The 20,713-nt window shown below is 44.2% G+C and overlaps 1 protein-coding gene across 1 annotated transcript in view; it reads left to right on the forward strand.

Moving 5' to 3' along the window:
• The first annotated feature begins 12,902 nt into the window (after positions 1-12,902).
• Positions 12,903-20,713, forward strand: part of TBX5 (T-box transcription factor 5) — a 94,885-nt gene continuing 87,074 nt past the window's right edge. The window contains exon 1 of the mRNA XM_033174814.1: positions 12,903-12,921. The gene's annotated coding sequence lies outside the window, so the exon portion shown is untranslated. The remainder of the gene's footprint in view (positions 12,922-20,713) is intronic.

Genomic DNA, 20,713 nt, shown 5'->3' on the forward strand with positions numbered 1-20,713 from the left:
CTGAAATCAGGGGCGCTTTGACAGAGACCCAACTAGACATATCCATGAGCGCCTGTGTACCAAACGTTTGGACTGCTGGTTTTTTTAGGGTCGCCCGGGTCAGGTAAGTTCAAAGCATCACCTAACTTTCATCCAACTTCTGTCCGGCTCCACCATGCAATGAGACTTTCAAAACACCCTGATTCGAGGAGGGTTTTTTTCTTTTTCTTTTTCAAAAACAGCTAATAATTATTTGGTGATAATACTCCCTTTCTAGGTACATGCTGCTCTTTCCGCTCCTACGATGTAAAAGAAACCCTTTGTGGTGATTAAACTCGATTTTGTGGGGTGGGCTCTCATTTGCTGATATACATTGTGGTCCAGCAATTTCAGACAGCAGCTTGTCTTTGAAGTGTTTTTGTTGGCAATATTGCTGCTTTGAGGCCAGCTGCAGGGGTTCCTGGGAGACTGAAATGCTCTCTGAGCAGACTATTTTTTAAAAAAATATCAAATTAGTACACATTTATTCCCTCCTATAAGGAGACTTTCCTTTTTCTTTTGCTGACAATAGCAGATCGTTGTGTGCCATGCATTTCTTTATTTAAAACAGAGTCTCCAGCTAGTAACCATTGACAGCCCTCTCCTCCATGAATATGTCTAATTCTCTTTTATTGCCGTCCATGTTGCTATGGGAAGTAATCCACTGGAAGCAGTCAAGTACAACATTCCTTGTTTTCCTAGAATGGACATGCAAGGGGATGTTTGGTCCAGCCAGTTGAAACTTCCTTTTTCCTCCTGGGTTGGAACATCCTTCCTTTTGCATGTGACTAGAGGTGGGTGTGACTTTACCTGTCCAGGTAACAAGGACAAGGCATGCTGCCACACTCTCTCTTTTCCATCTTCCTTTCGCCGTGTGAACTGCTGTGACTGCTAGTCTCCAGTCACTGGGATTACGCCCCCCCCCCCCAATATGGGGTAGATCCACATGTACATATTTGTAACCAAGTATGCCTTCAGGGATCACACTGTGTTCTGCCTGATGTAAAGTAAACTTCTTTTATTTACTTATGAATAAGACTGTGGTGTCTTTATTCTTTTAGGAGGGACAAAAGGGGTCTTACCAGGAAAATATTAGAACACATTTCAATCTGGACAAGCCGGATTGAATTGTGTATAGTCAGAGGCTTGCACGAGCCTGCAACCAGCTATCTGCTGTGCACGTAAAAGGGGAATGGAAACTGTGCTAAGTAAAGAAACTTGCTAATGCAAGTTAGGAAGGATATTAATAAACAATATATCCTCTCCTGCCTCCCTGAACATTCCCACAGTTGGTGGCCATGAAAAAGTGCTTGATTTGATCTGTCCTAAATCTTCCAACATTCACCTTCATTGGATGTCCATGAGTTCTAGAATTATGAGGGAGGAAGAAAAAAAACTTTCTCTTTCCACCTTCTCTGTGTCGTGCATCATCTGATAAACTTCTATCACGTCACCTCTTACTTCCATTTTTGTCTGTGGGATGTAATCCATTGGAGCAGTCAAAATACAACATTTCTTGTTTGCCTAGAGTGGACACAGACGGGGATGATGATCCAGCCAGTTGAACTTCCTGTTACACCTGGGCTGGAGCATCCTCCCCCTGCATGTGACCAGGTAGGTGGGTGTGACCCTTGCAGACCCCACAAAAGGTCCAGTCATGCAGCCACCTTCCCTTATTTGATGCCTTTTCTTCTCTTGGACTTCACTGCTGGCTCTCTGCCAGCAGCACATGGGCCCATCCTTACAAGGATGTAAGCCACACTGTATTTGTAACTACAAGCTAAAGCCTGCCTTCAGGGATCCAACTGTGAACTGAATGTGAGTAAACTTTTTGTTACTTTTAAAAGAAGCTTCTTGTGTCTTTATTCTTTTTAGGAGGGATAAAAGGGGTCTTACCAGGAAAATATCCAAGCTGAACAAAGCCAGATTGGATTGCTTAAGAATAGAGATTCAAACGAATCTACCAAGTAGCTTCCTGCTATATATTGGGGAATGAACTCTGCTGTATGACTCACTAGCATGAGTTGGGAAAGATAATATTTAATCAATATATCCTCTCCTAGTATCTACAACATTCCCACATTGTCTAAACTAAAAAGTCCCAAATGCTGCAACTTTTGCTGATTGGTTACCTACAGACAGACATCGTGTCCTTGTAGGACTCTGTCCACCAGGTCTATAAAGAGAGATGTGGAAGAGTGTGGGTGGAAATCCTTCCTTGTCCACTTGTGACAGCTAATCTAGACTCATCAGCAGCTCCTGGCAAGGGACAGACACACCTTTTTTTTTTTAACAAAAAGGACATCTGTGTGGATGAAATGGGCTTTCAGTAGCTTTGCTGAGATGTGCCTGGCATTCAGCACGTCAACAGATCTCTCTATGTGTTGACCTTGTGGAGCAGCTGGTGGCTTTGCCTTCACAACCAAAGCTGTCTCCCTTGACAGTGGGTGTCTTGGTGGCTTTGCCTTCACAACCAAAGCTGTCTCCCTTGACAGTAGGTGTCTTACCTGCTTCGGGCCACAATTTGAGAAAAACAGCTGACATGGTGCTGGTGTGTGGACATGACTATTCTGATTGAGAACGTGCTGGCAGAACCCAAAGTCAAAACTTCCCTGATCTAGAGAGACAACCCCTACTTTGAAATGTTCATTTTTCTATCAGGAGTTTACCCTTGATGACAGGCACAACTTTTTACAGGTCTGTGGCTGTGTCATAAATGATTGATTGATTGAAGCGATAACTATTTTGCTATCAAATCCAGGAAGAAAGGTCTCTTCTAGGTGACATGTTTGTTGTGCATGCATCCTGGCTTGCTTCCACAAAGTTTGTGCAGAGGTTAGTCTATGTCGGATCTTTATTGTGTTTTCTTCCTTACGATTTGCTTGTGGGGAGGTTATACAGAAATGAGTGTTCATCCTGAAACCATTGTGATTTGCTTCCAGGGTGTTTATATGCTTTTGGATCATTTGTTCCTCCCCAACTTTTTGCTGCATCACTTTCCTAACAGCATAAAGTCTGTGTCTTTTTCTTTTTTTTAAAAGTGGGCATGTTGCACTAAGATAACAGGCCACTTTTTAATGGTGAATTGTGCTAGCCTAAATTTATGGTTTATGCTTGACCCTCCTCCATCAAAATAGCATGTGTTTATTGTTTGTAAGCTGTTTTGAGGCCCAGATGTAGTGAAAAGCGAACTTTTTTTTATTGAATACATTTCCTATGAGGGGGCTTTGCAACAGGGCAAGGGGGGGGAAGTAATATCATTGATTTTGGAGAGTCAAAGAATCTGTGTTATCCAGACAAGATAGTCTAAAGGGTCTGGGGGATGCGTTGCCCTCCTGTGATGGGGGAGCTTCCTGCTCATTCTTCTGAATAGAACACTGAACTTTCCCCTCCCCCCAAGTCTTGTCCTGACAGTAGGGCTGGGCAATATATGGTTTTCAACATCATGATACGTTGTTCAGTCATTCAGTCGTGTCTGACTCTTCGTGACCCCATGGACCAGAGCACGCCAGGCACCCCTGTCCTTCACTGCCTCCTGCATTTTGGCCAAACTCATGTCAGTCACTTCGAGAACACTGTCCAACCATCTCATCCTCTGTCGTCCCCTTCTCCTTGTGCCCTCCATCTTTCCCAACATCAGGGTCTTTTCCAGGGAGTCTTCTCTTCTCATGAGGTGGCCAAAGTACTGGAGCCACAACTTCAGGATCTGCCCTTCCAGTGAGCACTCAGGGCTGATTTCTTTGAGAATGGATAGGTTTGATCTTCTTGCAGTCCATGGGACTCTCAAGAGTCTCCTCCAGCACCATAATTCAAAAGCATCAATTCTTCGGCGATCAGTCTTCTTTATGGTCCAGCTCTTTATGGTCCAGCTGGTGATATAGCACCAGCTAAACATTGTTATATACCGATACATCACGATGTCTGAAATAAGGATGGAACTATGTAGAGTCATTGGCTGGCTTTACACTTCCCCACACATCATGATTTTTGCATCACACACACACACACACAAAACGGCTGGGCCAGGTATTGATACATTGTCAAAAATTAGTAACAACACATTGTCAAAAATTAGTAACAATTTCAGAATATTCAACACGGCGATATATTGCAAACCACAATGTGTGCATGTGCTATCTAGGGGAGGGGGGATCGCGATGTGGGGGAAATGAAGCCAATAATCGCTTCTCACATGGTTCCCTCCGTCCCTGTTGCTCTGTACTATAAAATAACAGTTGTAACGATATGTTAAAGCTATCAGTTTTAGACGCCCGAGCAGCAGCAGTTTCCAGGGCATTGCCCTTTTCACCTCTCCATAGTTACATCCGTATTTCGGACATCATGATATAGTGGTGTATCACAATGTTTAGCTGGTGATATATCACAATGTTGAAAGCCAGACATCGCTCAGTCCTAACACACATCATGATTCACAATATATGGCCAGGTCAAAAATTATGAAACCGATATCACGATATGGACTTCAAACCTGTTTGGGACGATATATAGATATATCACCCAGTTCCAGGGCTGGATTTAGGTTTGATGAGGCCCTAAGCTACTGAAGGTAATGGGCACCCTTTATATGTCCAGCTCTCCTTTGTCAACAACAAATTGTCGCTGTTTTTGTGTTGAATATACCGGTATGTTATATGGTAATTTATGGCCCTAATAGGTATTTAAAGCCATTTGCACATAACAAAATATGTATTTTATCAAAGTAATTGTTGAACTGAAACACAATTAAGAAGAAGTATATTAATAGTGAAATACAATTAAGAAGTATATTAATAGTGAAATCATTATTAAGCTCTATCTTAAAATGATTTTTTATTCATAACAAACTTAATAATGCAAACACATTTTTATTTGTTTTTTTATCTTATATTTTGGAAATGTACATCCAGGATTTTTTTCCTTTAATTTTTTTGGGGGGCGGGGCCCCCAAGAGAGTGGGGCCCTAAGCTATAGCTTGTTTAGCTTATACGTAAATCTGGCACTGCCCAGGTCTACCTGACAGCACCACTACCTACAAGCATGCCGTGTGTATTTACACAGGCAGTTGTTTTGCTGTTAGTAGCTCTATTGTATTCTTCACCAACTGTTTGTTTCTAATAGTATTATCATTATCAAACTATTATTAATTGTTAGTGATATTACCGAAGTAGTGGTAACAGTACTGTTAGTAGTAATAATAATGCTACTGCTGTTGTTGTTGTTGTTGTTGTTGTTGTTGTTGTTGTTAGTGGTAGTAGTAATAGTAGTAGTAATAGCAATAGCGCTGTTATTACTCTTAGCAGTAATAGTGCTGTTATTAGCAGCAGCAACTGTACAGTAGTTATTACTATTGCTGTTTTGTGTCCATCTTCTCTAGATTATGGTTTCCAATTTTATTTTCCATCAAATGCAACTCTGTGAAACAAAATGCACTGAGAAGCAGAGAAGATTCTCGAGAAAGAGAAAATGGAAAATATTCTTCATCCGGTTAATTATGTGTTCAACTGAAATGTGTTTTGTTTTTTTTCCCCGTCCCCAAAAACCAAGTAGGTGGAGCAAAGAACATCCCTTGGACCATTTTGTTCCTTCTTAGAACAAAAATGCTGTTTCAGAAAATTGTAAATACATTTCAAGTGCACATCAAAGGGTTCTGTATGGATGGTTTTGCAGAGTAAGATTACACCTTGTGCACACCTCAAGCCACAATAAATCTGGGCACCTTAATCTTTAGTGTGCCCCAAGACTATTTGATGCTTGAGCTACAGCAGACTAAAGTTGCAAGCTAGCAACCCTATTCATATTTACATAGGATTAAGTCCTGTTGGACTCAGTTGGACTTACCAGATTTACTTCAATGTGGATAAGATGAAGCAGAATGATAGCTATCCCTCTCCAATCTATCAGGCTTTTGCAGTGCCCTTTGTAATTATATCTGCTTACAAATATACAGGTTGAGAAGGCATTATGGTGGCACAGTAACAAGGACTGAAGCAAGCACAAATATCCTCTCCTTGGTGGGTTTTCCTTGGGAAGCAATTCCATAAGCATGACTCCACCACAGAGAAGACCTTATTCTGTGTGACTCAGGAATGGAGGATTTCAGACATGAGTCTTTCCCTGTCTTAAGATATCATGCACTGAACTAAGGATTTTCTGCATGTAAGGTTTATACTCGTGGCTGAGCAGGGATTTGAACCTGGGTCTCTTTGTCTAAACTCTGATCATGGCGTTACACTGGTTCCCAGGGGTCAGCAAGTGGGGAGATCATGTCTGAGAAAGTGTCCAGTGACTCTTAGCTGTTTTTCCATTTAGATGGAAGAGGGGAGTGCTTCCATGCTTTTAAAAAAGCAGGTAGGCATTGCAATTCATTTTTATTTATTTTTTAGGACAAGGATAAGTAAGAAGTGTCATGATAGAAGTTTGTCAAACAATGTATGGCATGGAAAAAGTGGATACAGTAAAGGTTTTCTCCCTCTCTCTCTTACCACAAGAACTTATGGTCACTCAATGAAATGGAAGGTTGGAAGATTCAGGAAACATAAAATAAATCACTTTTTTTTTAATGCAGCACATAGTTAAACAAAGGAACTTGCCAGTGGCGTAGCAAGGTCAGGTGGTACCCGGTGTGGAAAATTTCTTGTCACCCCTCCCCCATTGGAATTATTATTATTTGCCTGCAAAAATGGTTTGGCTTTATTTCATATTTTCTTACAAAGGAATGTGGATTCTGGGCCTCTGATAACAAGTAGACAACTGTGGATAGATACTTAAATCTACAGGATGGATTGTGTTTTGGCTTGTGTTACTTTATTTATAGAAGTCATGTCCCAAGAGACTGTAATCTATTCCCACTATTAATTTTTTTTTTGGCAGTGATCCATCCATTGCAGTGACCAAGGTTGTTGAGCTTTTTGGGGTGAAACAAAGCTGTTGAGCGATGAGGAGGAGTCTCCCCTACAGCTGAGGGGGAGCCAGCAGATGAATTTTTTGGCAGCGGGAATACTGTGTGCACCAAAGCCAACGTGTCTGTCACAGACGTTTGCCGCACAGCGTTTTGTCACCCTCCTCAGAGGTGACACCTGGGGCGAAACGCCCCCACCACCCCCACCTTGCTCCGCCCCTGGAACTTGCTCCTGCAGGAGGCACTAAGATCCACCAACTTGGATGGCTTCGAAAGAGGATTGGACAAATTCATGGAGGAGAGGACTATTGATGGCTATGAGCCATGATAGTTATGCCCTGCCTCCACAGTTGGAAGCAGTATGCTTCTGAATACCAGTCGCTGGAAACCACAGGAAGGGAGATCTAGTGCACAGCTTATGTTTGTGGGCTTCCCATAGGTATCTGGTTGGCCAGTGTGAGAACAGGATGCTGGGCTAGATGGGCTATTGGCCAGATCCAGCAGGCTCTCCTTCTGTTCTTTTGGTGCCAGATCCTGGCCGCAGTGTCTCAGATTCCCAGTCTAAGTTCCCAATTACAGTCATACCTCGGGTTGCGCTTGCTTCAGGTTGCCCGTTTTCAGGATGCGAACGCGCCAAACCCAGAAGTACCGGAATGGGTTACTTTCAGATTTCGGCGCATGCGCAAAAGCGCTAAATCGTGCTTCGCACATGCGCAGAAGCACCGAATTGCGCCGCACACATGCGCAGATATGGCGCTTCAGGTTGTGGGCTTTTCATGCTGCGAACGGGCCTCCAGAACGGATCCCGTTCGCAACCAGAGGTACCACTGCACTTTACTCTTGCATTCTTCTATGCCCATCTCTTCCAACCACCAATTTGCTAAACGGAGTGTAATGGCGATAATTGCCTATTCTCCTAAAGACATCACAAGGATTTCTATCATAAAGCTTCCTTGTGAATTATCAAGAAAGTTGGAAAGAGAACAGGGGGTGGAGTGACACCCCCCCCCCATTTTGTGGCATTCGGGGCTAATGATTGCTCCGCTCAAATATTTTCATTATGGCCAACCACAATTGCGGTGTGTTGGTCGCTTCATAATGGGCCATTTGGAATTATTTAATCCCAGAACCTGGCAGGCTCTGGTTTCAAGGCATCTATCTAAGATGCCCAGCTCCTTCCAGCAAACCTGCCCTATTAGCTCCATTTGTCTATAATAGCAACCAAATGTCTTCAAATACTCCAGTGCCATTTTTATTATTATTTCTTCTTCTTCTTTTCTTTTACAGCTCTTGCAATAAGCCTTTTACATGTTAACTTTTGGCCTCTCGGAGTAACCTCTTATTTAAAATCGGCTTAATTGACTTTACCAGACTTTGGCTATTTTTCATTTCTTCCTAGAGGGCTCATTACTAGAGATGGATGTTTATAAACTTGAATCACTTGTTCCCCTGCTGCTTTCCTCGCTGCTCATGTGATCACGCCCTCCTGCTAACTGTGTGGGAGCCAGTCAGAGAAGGGAATCCTTCTTTTCCAGCATTCCCTTGTGCACATTAGAAAGTAAGGCTATGAAGTGTCCCACTGCTTAGTGTAAATTTCATGATGTCTACTACTTTTTTAAAAAGTTTGATTTCATCTATATTTTGATAAATTGTATTGGGTTATATCCAACCAAGTTTTACTCAGGAGAGACCTATTGACCTAAGTACTGGACCTAAGTTAGTCATTCCCAACCATTTCAATGGGTCTACCGTGGATAGGACCAGTGCTGTTTTCTAGAAAAAGTGGTGCCGGAACTCACCATGAACATCACCCTCGTTCTCTCAGGGCAAATCTGTAATCCATTGGAAGCAGTCAAGTATAACATTCCTTGTAATGCTAGCAGTGGCGGAGCTTCATGCTCCAGAACCAGGGGCAGGAAGCAGGCGGGCGCCGGGCTGGCGCGTGTTCTGAGGGTGTGATGCACCGCCCACAAGGGTGTGGTGCGCATTCTGGGGATGGAGTGCGTCGCCTGCAGGGGCAGGGCGTGCGTTCTGGGGGCGGGGCATGCAGCACGGGGAGGGGGCAGCCGAGATGGAACCCTACCAGGATCACGCTGCCCGGGCGCCCCGCTCCCAACGCCCCGCCCTTCCTACACCAGTGAATGCTAGAGAAGACATGCAAGGGAATGTTTGGTCTAAGCCAGGGTTTCCCAAACCTGGGTCTCCAGCTGTTTTGGGACTACAACTCCCATCATCCCTAGCTAACAGGACCAGTGGTCAGGGATAATGGGAATTGCAATCCAAAAACAGCTGGAGTCCAAAGTTTGCGAAACCCTGCTCTAAACTAAAAAAAAAACCCCAATGTTGCAATCTTTCCTCAGAGGGGAGTCACTTCTTCTCCTAGTTCATGTCAAGAGGTTCAGAGAGTGGCAACATGAGAACAGGGCCTTCTCTGCAGTGGCTCCGCGTCTGTGGAATGCTGTCCCCAGGGAGGTTCGCCTGGCACCTTCATTATACACCTTTAGGTGCCAGGCAAAAACGTTCCTTTTTAACCAGGCCTTTGGTTGATCTGATTGACATCCTATGCCCTTTTAAAATGTGTCTCTTTTGGGGGGAGTGTTATTGAGTTGTTGTTTTTATTTTGATTACAGATATTGTGGTTTTTATGTTGATCTTTTCTGTGAACCTCCCTGAGACCTTCGGGTATAAGGTGGTACATAAGTTCTGATGATAATAATACTAAAAATAATGATGATGATGATGATGTTCATTGCTCTTTTCTGAACCTTCTCCAAGCCTACAATATCCTTTTTGCTGTGGTGACCAGAACATGAGATACAACCCATTATGTCTCCTGGTTTTTAGACATTTGATTTCAACCTTTATTCTCTTCTGATTTTTTTTATTGTTTTAAGTAAACTGTTTCATGGTATACAACCACTAAGTGGTAAATAATTACTGTTAAATAAATAAATGAATAAATTGAATAAGCAATACAATGGTACCTTGGTTCCCAAACTTAATCCGTTCTGGAAGTCTGTTCCAAAACCAAAGTGTTCTAAAACCAAGACATGCTTTCCCATGGAAAGTAATGCAAAATGGATTAATCCATTCCAGACTTTTTAAAAACAACCCCTAAAACAGCAATTTAACATTAATTGTACTATCTAATGAGACCATGGAGCCATGAAATGAAAGCAATAATCAATGTACTATACCAGGGGTGGCCAACTCCCAAGAGACTGTGATCTACTCAGTTAAAAACTGGCAGTGATCTACACCCTGGGGGTTCAGGTCAAAGTTGTTGAGTTTTTTCAAGGAGGAGGTAAGATGTTGAGCTTTTTTAGGGGAGCCACAGTTGTTCAGCTTCTTTGAGGGGAGCCAATGATCTACCAGTGATCTACCGCAGACGTCCAGTGATCTACCGGTAGATCACGATCTACCTGTTGGACATGCCTGTACTATACTATACTATAAAATAAATAAGACAGTATTGTAGATGATAAAAAAATTTTTTTTTAATTATCTTATGTGCACTGATGATAGTCATTGTTTGGATGGGGGGCTTTTATCCATTTCTGCAGTCACACAATCAATCAATCAATCAGTAGCTGAACTAGCATAAAACGAAGAACAAGTCACAGTCAAAAAAATGAAAAAGCCACACAAACAAAAACGCAAAAAATACCAAAAACGAAAGCTCCAAATATCACCTCTGTGTTGTGTGGGTGCTCTGGACTCAAGAGCCAACAAACTCAACAGGAAGCCTCTGATTAGCAGTGGAAGCCTCAATTTACAACAGGAAGCGGAACATGTTCTGCTTCCAAGGCAAAGTTCATACCTACTTCCGGGCTTGCACTTGCAGCATTCTTAATCCAAGTTGTTCATAAACTAAACTGTTCTAAAACCAAGGTACCACTGTAATTAATTAAAACATTTTAATGGCTTAAAAGTGTGGCCCAATAAATCACTCAGTAAATTATGATGATGAGTGGAAAGAGTGGAATTGGGGATGGAGGCAGTATGCCAAGTGCTGGGAATCGCAGGTGTGGGGAGACTGCTCTTGTGCCCTGGTCCTGTTTGCTGGTTTCCCACTAGTGTTTGGTTGGCCACTGTTAAGAGCAAGTTGGGCGGAGGGAAACCCCTAATGGCATAGAAAGTTTGCAAAATTCAAATTTAAAAGCTTTTTATTATTATTTTTATTCAAAACATGTGCTGCCAGGGGCGTGCCTACCAGATGCTTGCTTTAGCAAATGATTAGCATATCATTCACCAAGTTGGGACGCACTGCTATGTAATGATTATGGTTATTTGCTATTTTTTTAATGTTAATTACAGTACAATAAAACAAACTTTAAATGGACCAAAAAGTCTCATTTGGCAAAAACGCTACAAACAGTTTCCAAGAAAATGTCAGTATAAACAAATGCTGGTTCGAAATGAACAATGTAAAGTAGAGGAGTACAACAGGGAGCCAGATCTTCATCTTGGTGTCCCAAACTTGCTCCTAGAAGAGCGGACTCCAGCATGGACCAGGGGTATAGAACCTCAGGCCTGGTCCTCAGGACTCTTCCCAGGTCATGGTCTTCACTGATCCTGCTCCACATACCTTAGTAGTGAAATCGTTTTGCCTGTTTTCTGGAATATATCCTTGGACTGTGATCATTGTAATTACATCAGAGTCATGGGCTTTCTATAGGTAATTACGGCATGTGAATTAATGTTTTGAAGTACTTCTTTCATTGCAGTTACAATAGCGGGCAGATTATTGTGAGCTTCTATCTGTCTGTTGCATTTGCATCCCATCTGTTTCTCCAATGAGCTTAGGGTGCCCATCCCTACTTAATGCCCACAAAAACCTTGTGAGGTAGGTGAGACAGAGAGACAGCGGCTGGCCCAAGCTCACCCAAGAGTTTCATGGCTGAGTGAGGATTTGAAACCTGGTCTCCCAGGTCCTAGTCCAACACTAACCACCACACCACACTGGCTCTCATATTGTGATTATGTTTCTTTTTAATTGATCCTTTCCCTCCCTACATATACTGTAAATGTGCAAATGTGTATTTATGTTCCTTTTCTCATTCCTTCCTTTCTGCCTATCTAGAAACTTCAGCCTCTTTTTCCATCTATTGATCAATTTTAAAATACCACTTATTAAAATTGTCGTCGTCGTCCCCATCCCCCAGCAAAAAAAGCAATTCCCAGATTCATCTGTATGATGATGGTCCAACCAAAGCTCTAAGGAGAAAAATAGAAGACTTTCAAGCCTCTCCTCTGTATTGTCACTATAGTTCATCAAGTGATAGGGGAGAAGGAAGGAAGGAATAAAGGAGGGAGAGGAAGGAGGGAAGGAGAGAGAGAAGGGGAAGAAGAAGAGGAAGGAGGATGAGGAGAGGAAGGAGTGGAGGAAGGACAGTGGGAATAGAGGAGGAGGAGGAGGAGGAGGAGGAGGAAAGAGAAGAGGAAGGAGGTAAGGAAGAAAGGAAGGAAAGAAGGGAGAGAGGAAAAAGAAAGAAAGAAAGAAAGAAAGAAAGAAAGAAAGAAAGAAAGAAAGAAAGAAAGAAAGAAAGAAAGAAGGGATTTCTGTTCACATAGAATTATTGGCCTGGTTGGCAGAAATCGGTTCCCAACCAGCAGCCCCTCCCCGCCGCCCAGAGCTCAGCAACCCCTCAGAAGGTGTGAGTTGGAGCTCGGCGGTGGGGCGTCCAGCGCAACGAAGCTGGAATGCGGGCGCCCGTGTGAAGTGATTGTTGCCAGAAGCGCCTCGACGTCTCCGTCCCGCTGTCCTGGAGCGGCGGCTCAGTGGTCCCGTGGTGGAGCTGCGCGGTCGCTGCAGGTCGCTGGGCTGAGAGAGGGGCTGGGCGAGCCCTTATCAGCCAAGACCTCCTCGGGCTCCCTGGTCGTTACAGCCGGAAGAGGGGCCGAACTAAGAAGGAGCGAGCCGGAGAAGCTGTCAGGAGGGGAAGCGGTGGGTCCTCCACCTTCACCTCGGCGTCGGGGGTCCGCGGTGCTTTCCTGTCCCGGAGGTAAAGCTCTCTCCGTCTTGGAAGGGGGCGTTGGATCGCAGGCGAGGCGGGTCTGGATACCCGAGTCGCGGCTGAGGAGTGATGGCTTGTTGGCAGAAAGAAGACCCTAGAGACGGTTCTAGTCTAGGCTTTGACAGGCAGCGTGCTTGGTGGGGAGGGCAGGGGAGGGGCGGAGGGAGGGGGGACATTCCTTGCAAGCCCCATGTCCGCTGGGGGCAAGGTGATGTGATCTGTGCGCCGCTGCCATCTGGGCTGCCTCCTGCCTGAAACCCTGGCGAGCTGCTGCCAGTCAGTGTAGGCAAAATTGCGCTAGATGGACCTGTGATCTGAGTCGGGAGAAGGCAGCTTCCACTGGTCCTGTGGTCGGATTCGGCATGCGCTAAAGGTGCTGGTCACGGGCGTAGCCAGGATTTATTGGAGAGGCAGGCTTTTTTGGGGGGGGGGTAGGCAAAACCGAGTTACCTGAGAGACTGCGACACAATTGGTCAGTTAGTTAAGTATTTTTATTTATTTACTTGATTTAGGGGAGCAGATTCCCCCCCCCCCCCGTACGCCCATGGCACTGGTGTAGTTTGCCAGCCTCTGCCTAAAAACATTCAATGAAGGAGAGTCCACAACCCCCTGAGAGAGTCCATTCCAGTCCATTTTGCTGAGTTGGCGTCGTGAGGGTGTGGCGGGTGTTGTTTCCAAGATGTTGTGTCTATGACAGAAAACATAAGAGCTTAGTTTGCATCGTTGTTGCATTTAAATCCGTGGTGTTAATTCGTGAATCGTGATCCTGTTGCTTCAGTCAAATTCTCTTTGCTTACCCGGCCGGAGATCAGTCAAATGAATTTGCTGAAAGGCGGGATGTATATTGAAATAGAAAATGAATGCATAATTAACAGGCTCGCTACATTGAAAAGAGTGCACCGCCCACCAGCTGAGATATGCGCCCGCAGACAAACAAACACACATGACTATCCAGAGGGCAGCTGGAACGAAGGCTGGCGAGACTTTGCCAGTAAAATTGTTCCAGAGCTGATCTTCTACAAGAATAAGATGCTTGTGTTCCCATTTGCTATTATGTTGATGCTCCTAATTGCTGCTTGTGTTGGCGTAGAAACTCAGCAAGGTTCCATGCTTATCACCCAGCAAATATTAGTTTAGGTAATGCATGAAATCCCGATGTTTGGGGGTGGGCAGGAGAGTTGTTGTTGTTGTTGTTTTTGCGCTGCTGTGATCCTAAACTTGCTGCCTTATTTTATTCCCCATCATCTCTCAAACTGTATTTTTCTGTGAGAGATCTCTCTCTTCTTTCAGGAGCATCGCACTGGGTATTTTTTAATATATATATACGGTATTTTTAAAAGGATCTGTAGCCTCCTCGGGGCATCCAACCAACCTGTCTGGGTTCATCTGGTTATCTACAGAAACATGCTATGACGATGATCAACCACAATAGCCTGCTTCATATAAAAATATGTTTGTATATCATACATATCGTATATAATTATAATGCAATGAAAGAGGCTTGTGACACCTTGAATAAATACTTATTACTGTATTTATCACATTTATATCCCACCTTTCCTCCAAGGAACTCAAGGTGGTGAATCCTAGAATCCTAGAGTTGTACAGTTGGAAAGGACACCAATGGTCATCTAGTCCAACCCCCTGCAATGCAGCTAAAGCATCCATGACAGATGGCCATCCAGCCTCTGCCTAAAAAACATCCAATGAAGGAGAGTCCCCAACCCCCTGAGGGAGTCCATTCCAGTCCATTTTACCCTCACAACAACCCTGCAAGGCAACTTAGGCTGAGAGTGTATGACTGGCCTGAGGTCACCAAGTGAGCTTCATCACTGAATGGGGATTTGAACCCTGGTCTCCCAGGTCCTTGTCCAACACTCTAACCATTGTACCACACTGTCTTTCATTGTGTGTTCCGCCTCTCATCTTAACATATCTCACACGGTTGTTTTTGAGGATAAAAAGGGGAGAGGGGAAACCATGTCCCTTGTGCACCTGGGAAAAAAGCTGAGCTATAAATGCAAGAACAGTCCCCCTTGGTAGTCCCTCAGGGGAGGGGAGGCTCAGCCCAGGAAAGGGCCTTCTCTGTGGTGGCTCCTAAGCTGTGGAACTACCTCCCTACAGAGGTGCATCAGGTACTTTCATTATAGAGCTTCCAGAGGAGGCCGAAGACACACCTCTTTACCTTGGCTTTTGACACTTGAGGTGCATGTTTTTGGGACCAACCTTATTTTTACATTTCCTAGTTGCTTTAACATGATTTTAATATTGTGTTTTAATGTGCTGTAACATGTTCTGGGACCTTAGGGTGAATGGCAGGCTAATGATGATGATGATGATGATGATGATGATGATGATGATGATAGGTAAAAAGGTAAAGGTAAAGGATCCCTGGATGGTTAAGTCCAGTCAAAGGTGACTATGGGGTTGCAGTGCTCATCTCGCTTTTAGGGCGAGGGAGCCGGCGTTTGTCCACAGACAGCTTTCCGGGTCATGTGACCAGCATGACTAAGCCGCTTCTGGCGCAATAGGACACCTTGATGGAAACCAGAGTGCATGGAAACACCGTTTACCTTCCCTCCACAGTGGTACCTATTTGTCTACTTGAACTGGTGTGCTTTCGAACTGCTACGTTGCCAGGAGCTGGGACAGAGCAACGGGAGCTCACTCCATTGCGGCAATTCGAACCGCCAACCTTCTGATCAGCAAGCCCAAGAGGCTCAGTGGTTTAGACCACAGCGCCACCCGAGTCCCTGCAAAACAAACAAACAAATAAAATGCCCTTCCAAAAGGGGGAAAGAAGTATATATTTTCTCATATTTGCATTTAAAAATGCTTTCGTTGTGATGTGGTGGGGTGGGTAATCTATAGCAGGTGTTCTTATTTGGAGAGAGGCAAATGTCTCATTTGGAGACTTCCCCCTTCCACACCCTCCCCAAATGGAGAGCAAGGATATTATGAATGGCTTTGACTGTGCAACCCTTTCATTGAGGACAGCTCAGCTTCCTCTTCCTACCCAATAAGTCATCCTGAGTTTTGTAAGCCAGGACTGGGTGGGGGAAACGGGTTGGGAAACACAGTCAGATTTTTATTTTTTTTCCACACAAGTGGGCCTTGTTGGTGGGGAGCCCGTGATGGTGTCCAGGGGCATTCTGAGAAGAGGGCTGTTTCTTATTTCGTTTTCATTTTCCTTTCATTCCTCCTCCCACCCCAACAATGAGAAGAGATAAAAGCCTCCCCTGAAACCTGCGGCATATAAAATATCTTCGATTAGAATTCCAGAAGCGCCAGGATATTAATGGGAGGCTTGTGATTCTCAGACATGAATGGTGTGTGTGCAAGACGTATGCAGAGCAATGTGGTTTTTCTATCAAGATCCAGAAGGGTAGCTGTCTCAGATTCCAGCAGTGCAAGAAGGAGGGCTCAAGTGTGTGGCAGCGTGCCCTGATGAAGGAGCTTAGCCATTGCTCAGGGGTAGAGCATCTGCTTTGCTTGCAGAAGGCCCCAGTTTAAACCCCTGGCATCTCCAGGTAGGGCTGGGAAAGGTGCCCTGCCTGAGACCCTGGAGAGCTGCTGCCTGTCAGTGTAGGCAATACAGTGGTACCTTGGTTTGCAACCGTTTTGGTTTACAATCGTTTTGGATTACAACCACGTCAAACATGTGCATGTCCCTTTTTGGGGATTACAACCCATTTTGGGGGGATTACAACCCCCCCCCCTTTTTGGAGGCCCCATTGGCAAAAGTGTGCTTTGGGTTACAACCTGTTTTGGTTTACAACTGGACCTCCGGAACTCTGGATTGTAAACCAAGGTTCCACTGTACTGAGTTAGATGGCATGGTGGTCTGACTTAGTATAAGGCAGCTTCCCATAGGGACCAACTTCTAGGGGCCAAGGTCCCTTTGTCGTCGTCCCCCCAATAAAATATTTGAGGGGGATGTCCCCCCCAAACGTTGGTGGGCATTGCCATTCAAATGGTAATGTGCCACCATTCAAATGGTGCATGTTGTCAAAATAAAATGTTACCTTCTGCTGGCTAATACACACAGAGACACAGGTTGGAGTGTGAGCCAGGATTGTAAACATTAAGGACAAAAGGCCACGAAGAGTCAGGTATCTGTTTGATGTTTCTGTGCATACAAAATAAGAACAGTGATCAGGTTGTACAATCAAAGTGGATTGGTGCTCTGGAGTCGAGTACAACAAACTCACTCTTCCTGCCCCCCACATGGACTTTTTTGTGAGGACAATGATGGGAAGATACACCAGGAAGCATGAGATAATAATTGTTCCCCACCACCACCACCAAACCTGTGGGAATGTTCAAGGTGGCAGGAGAGGATATATTGTTTATTTATATCCTTCCTAACTTGCGCTAGCAAGTTCCTTTATGTAGCAGAGTTACATTCCCCTTTATATATGCACAGCAGATAGCTGGTTGCAGGCTTGTGTGAGCCTCTCACTATTATACAATTCAATCTGTCTCAGATTGAATTGTACGTTCCTGTTAAGTTCCCTTGAATCCCTCTTAAAAGAATAAAGACACGACAATCTTAATCAAAGTCAATAAAAGCAGTTTATTCACATCACTTCGCAGTTGAATTCCTGACTTAGTTACAAATATGTACATATGGATCTACCCCATATGGGGGAATAGTCCCAGTGCTTCTGCTGGCTGAGAGCTAGCAGAGCAGTTCTAGCTAGAAGCTGGTCAAATGAAGAAGGAAGTCAAAAAGAGAGAGATGTGCTATGTGACTTGACCTTTTGTTACCTGGATAGGTTGTTAGGTCACGTCCACCTTCTATCACATGCAAGAAGAAGGATGCTCCAGCCAAGAGGAACAGGAAGTTTCGACTGGCTGGACGAAACATTCCCTCGCATGTCTTCTCTAGCATTACAAGGAATGTTGTACTTGACTGCCTCTCGTGGATCACATCCCACCAAGCCCAGTTATTTTAGGGTTGTAAAGGAGCCGAGACGCCACAATACCATTTTGGGTGGTCTGCATTTGGCTTGGTGGATCAAAAGTTGCCCATACCTGCCTTAGTGCATGTGATGGGAGGGGACATGTCCCAGTAGCAGTTCAAGCACAGTGGCTGACAGGGTGAGACCACATGAGTAGGACATGCATTAATAATGAGTGAAGACGTGGAAGTTGAGTAGTCCATAGGTGCCCTTTTAGAATGTGTTGGGGAGGGGAATTTTGGGGGGTTGTTTTTATTCTTATTATGTACGGTATTTTGTGTTTTTATATTGTGATTTTATGCTGTAACTTCCCTGAGACCTGTGGATATAGAGCAGTATACTAAATTTAATCATCATCATCATCATCATCATCATCATGCAACAGAAGCAAGAATGAAATTTAAACTGGTACATTTGCCGTATGAAGGGAAGGTTACAGGATTTTAGCAGGAAGCTACAGGGCATGCACTAGTTGGAAATAAAGTGGGACATCAGCCCCAAAACCTTTGCAGCCACAGGCTTCACGGCGAGGTTGCATATAACCACCCTAATATCATCATGAGCTCAAATAATCATGAATGCACAATGGAAAGGACATCTGGGGGGTTTCTCTTTTAGTAGTACAGGGAACGTGGAGGACAAGGCTTATCAACAGCTGCTAGCCAAGCTGGCCATATTTTACCTCCATTATTGGAGGCATTATGCTTCTGAATACCAGTTGCCTGGAATTGCAACTGGTTGCTGTTGCAATGATGTCCTACTTGCAGGATCCCTACAGGCATCTAGTTGGCCACAGTGATGACAGGATTCTGTAACAGATTGGTCGTTGACCTGATGCAGCAGACTCTTTTCATGTTCTTACTGTGGACTAGAGACATGTAGAAGCAGCAGTGGCAGGAGGAGTGGCGTCATCAATGCACACATGCCTCGAAGGTGCAGTGCTAGCCACACCATCCATTTAAAGCACATCCAATGCAGATTTAAAGCACCTGACTTCCCCTCCCCCAAAAATCATGGGAACTGTAGTTTGTTAAGCAGGCTGGGAATTGTAGCACAGTGGGGGGGAGCCACAGTTCCCAGGATTCTTTGGGGGAATGATGAACTCAGTGGGACTGCTGTTGTCAAAAAGGCATTCAGTGGAGTTGATCTCATTTCCAACTGTTTCCAGGACCTGAGCATTTATCCCTCCAACACCTAGATTTGGGGAGAATCAACTTCCCTTTTTATAACAACAACAACAACAACAACAACAACAACAACAACAACAACAACATTTATTTTTTCAAGATTTTAAAAATAACAACATTTCCCCATTCATCTTAACCCCAAATTCACCTTGTCTGACTCCCCACCCCCACCCCCAGTTTCCAATTTTTTTTACATTTCTTCCCCTTGCATATAATTGCTTTTCCAATTAATTTTCAGTTCTTATTTTTTTTCTGTAAGATATCCAGTTACCTCATAAATGGTACACCAATCCTGCTAATGTTTTAACATATTTACAGTGGGTTTTTTTAACATAATCTATACATTTTATCCAATCTTGCTTGAATTTCTTCTCATCTTGATGCCTGACCTTCACGGTAAGTTTTGCCCTTTCGACATAGTCTATCTATCATCTTGTTTGTCCATTCTTCCTTCGTTAGTACGACATCTTCTTTCCACTTTGTGGCAAATAACGTTCTAGCAGCCATGGCAGCGTATATAAATAGTCTCTTTACATTCTTTGGTATGTTTCCCCCCATTATTCCAAGCAAAAAGGCTTCTGGTTTTTTATGAAAAGTTATCATAAACATTGTTTTTAATTCATTATATATCATTTCCCATAAGTCTTTTGCCTTATGTAAAAACAAGTCCACCGCATGTGAAAAAGTACCTTCATTAGCTTTACATTTCCAACATATTTTGGAGGGATGGGCAGAATAAACTTCTCTTCTCTATTAAACTGCTAATTATGAACACAAAAACATAATATGAGCCTGCTGGATCAGGCCAATGGCCAACTAGTCCAACATCCTCTTGCAATGTCTACCCAAATGTCTATGGGAAACCTGCAAGCAGGACCTGAGCACAGGAGCATTCTCCTCCAACTGGTGATTTCCAGCAATTGGCACTCAGAAGCAATTGGTTGGAGCATAGCCATTGTGGCTCATAGCCATGGAAAGTTCTCTCCTCCATGGATTTGTCTAATCATCTTTTAAGGACATCCAAGTCGGTGGCTGGTCGCCAAAGAATTGATGCTTTTGAATTATGGTGCTGGAGGAGACTCTTGAGAGTCCCATGGACTGCAAGAAGATCAAACTTATCCATCCTTAATGAAATCAGCCCTGAGTGCTCACGGGAAGGACAGATCCTGAAGCTGAGGCTGCAATACTTTGGCCACCTCATGAGAAGAGAAGACTCCCTGGAAAAGACCCTGATGTTTGGGAAAGATTGAGGGCACAAGGAGAAGGGGACGACAGAGGACGAGATGGTTGGACAGTGTTCTCGAAGCTACGAACGTGAGTCTGACCAAACTGCGGGAGGCAGTGGAAGACAGGAGTGCCTGGCGTGCTCTGGTCCATGGGGTCACGAAGAGTTGGACATGACTAAACAACAACAACAAAAGTTGGTGGCCTCTACTGCCTCCCGTGAGAACAAGTCCCATTGTTTCACTGCGTGAAGAAGTCCTTTCTTTTCCCTGTCTTGAATCTTCCAACATTCAGCTGCAGCGGATGTCCACGAGTTCTAGTGTTATGACAGAGGGAGAAGAACTTTTTCTCTATCCACTTTCTCCATGCCGTGCATCACTGTATGAACTTCTATCATGTCACCTC

This window comes from Lacerta agilis, chromosome 17, assembly GCF_009819535.1.
Source record: "Lacerta agilis isolate rLacAgi1 chromosome 17, rLacAgi1.pri, whole genome shotgun sequence".
Classification (NCBI taxonomy): Eukaryota; Metazoa; Chordata; class Lepidosauria; order Squamata; family Lacertidae; genus Lacerta; species Lacerta agilis.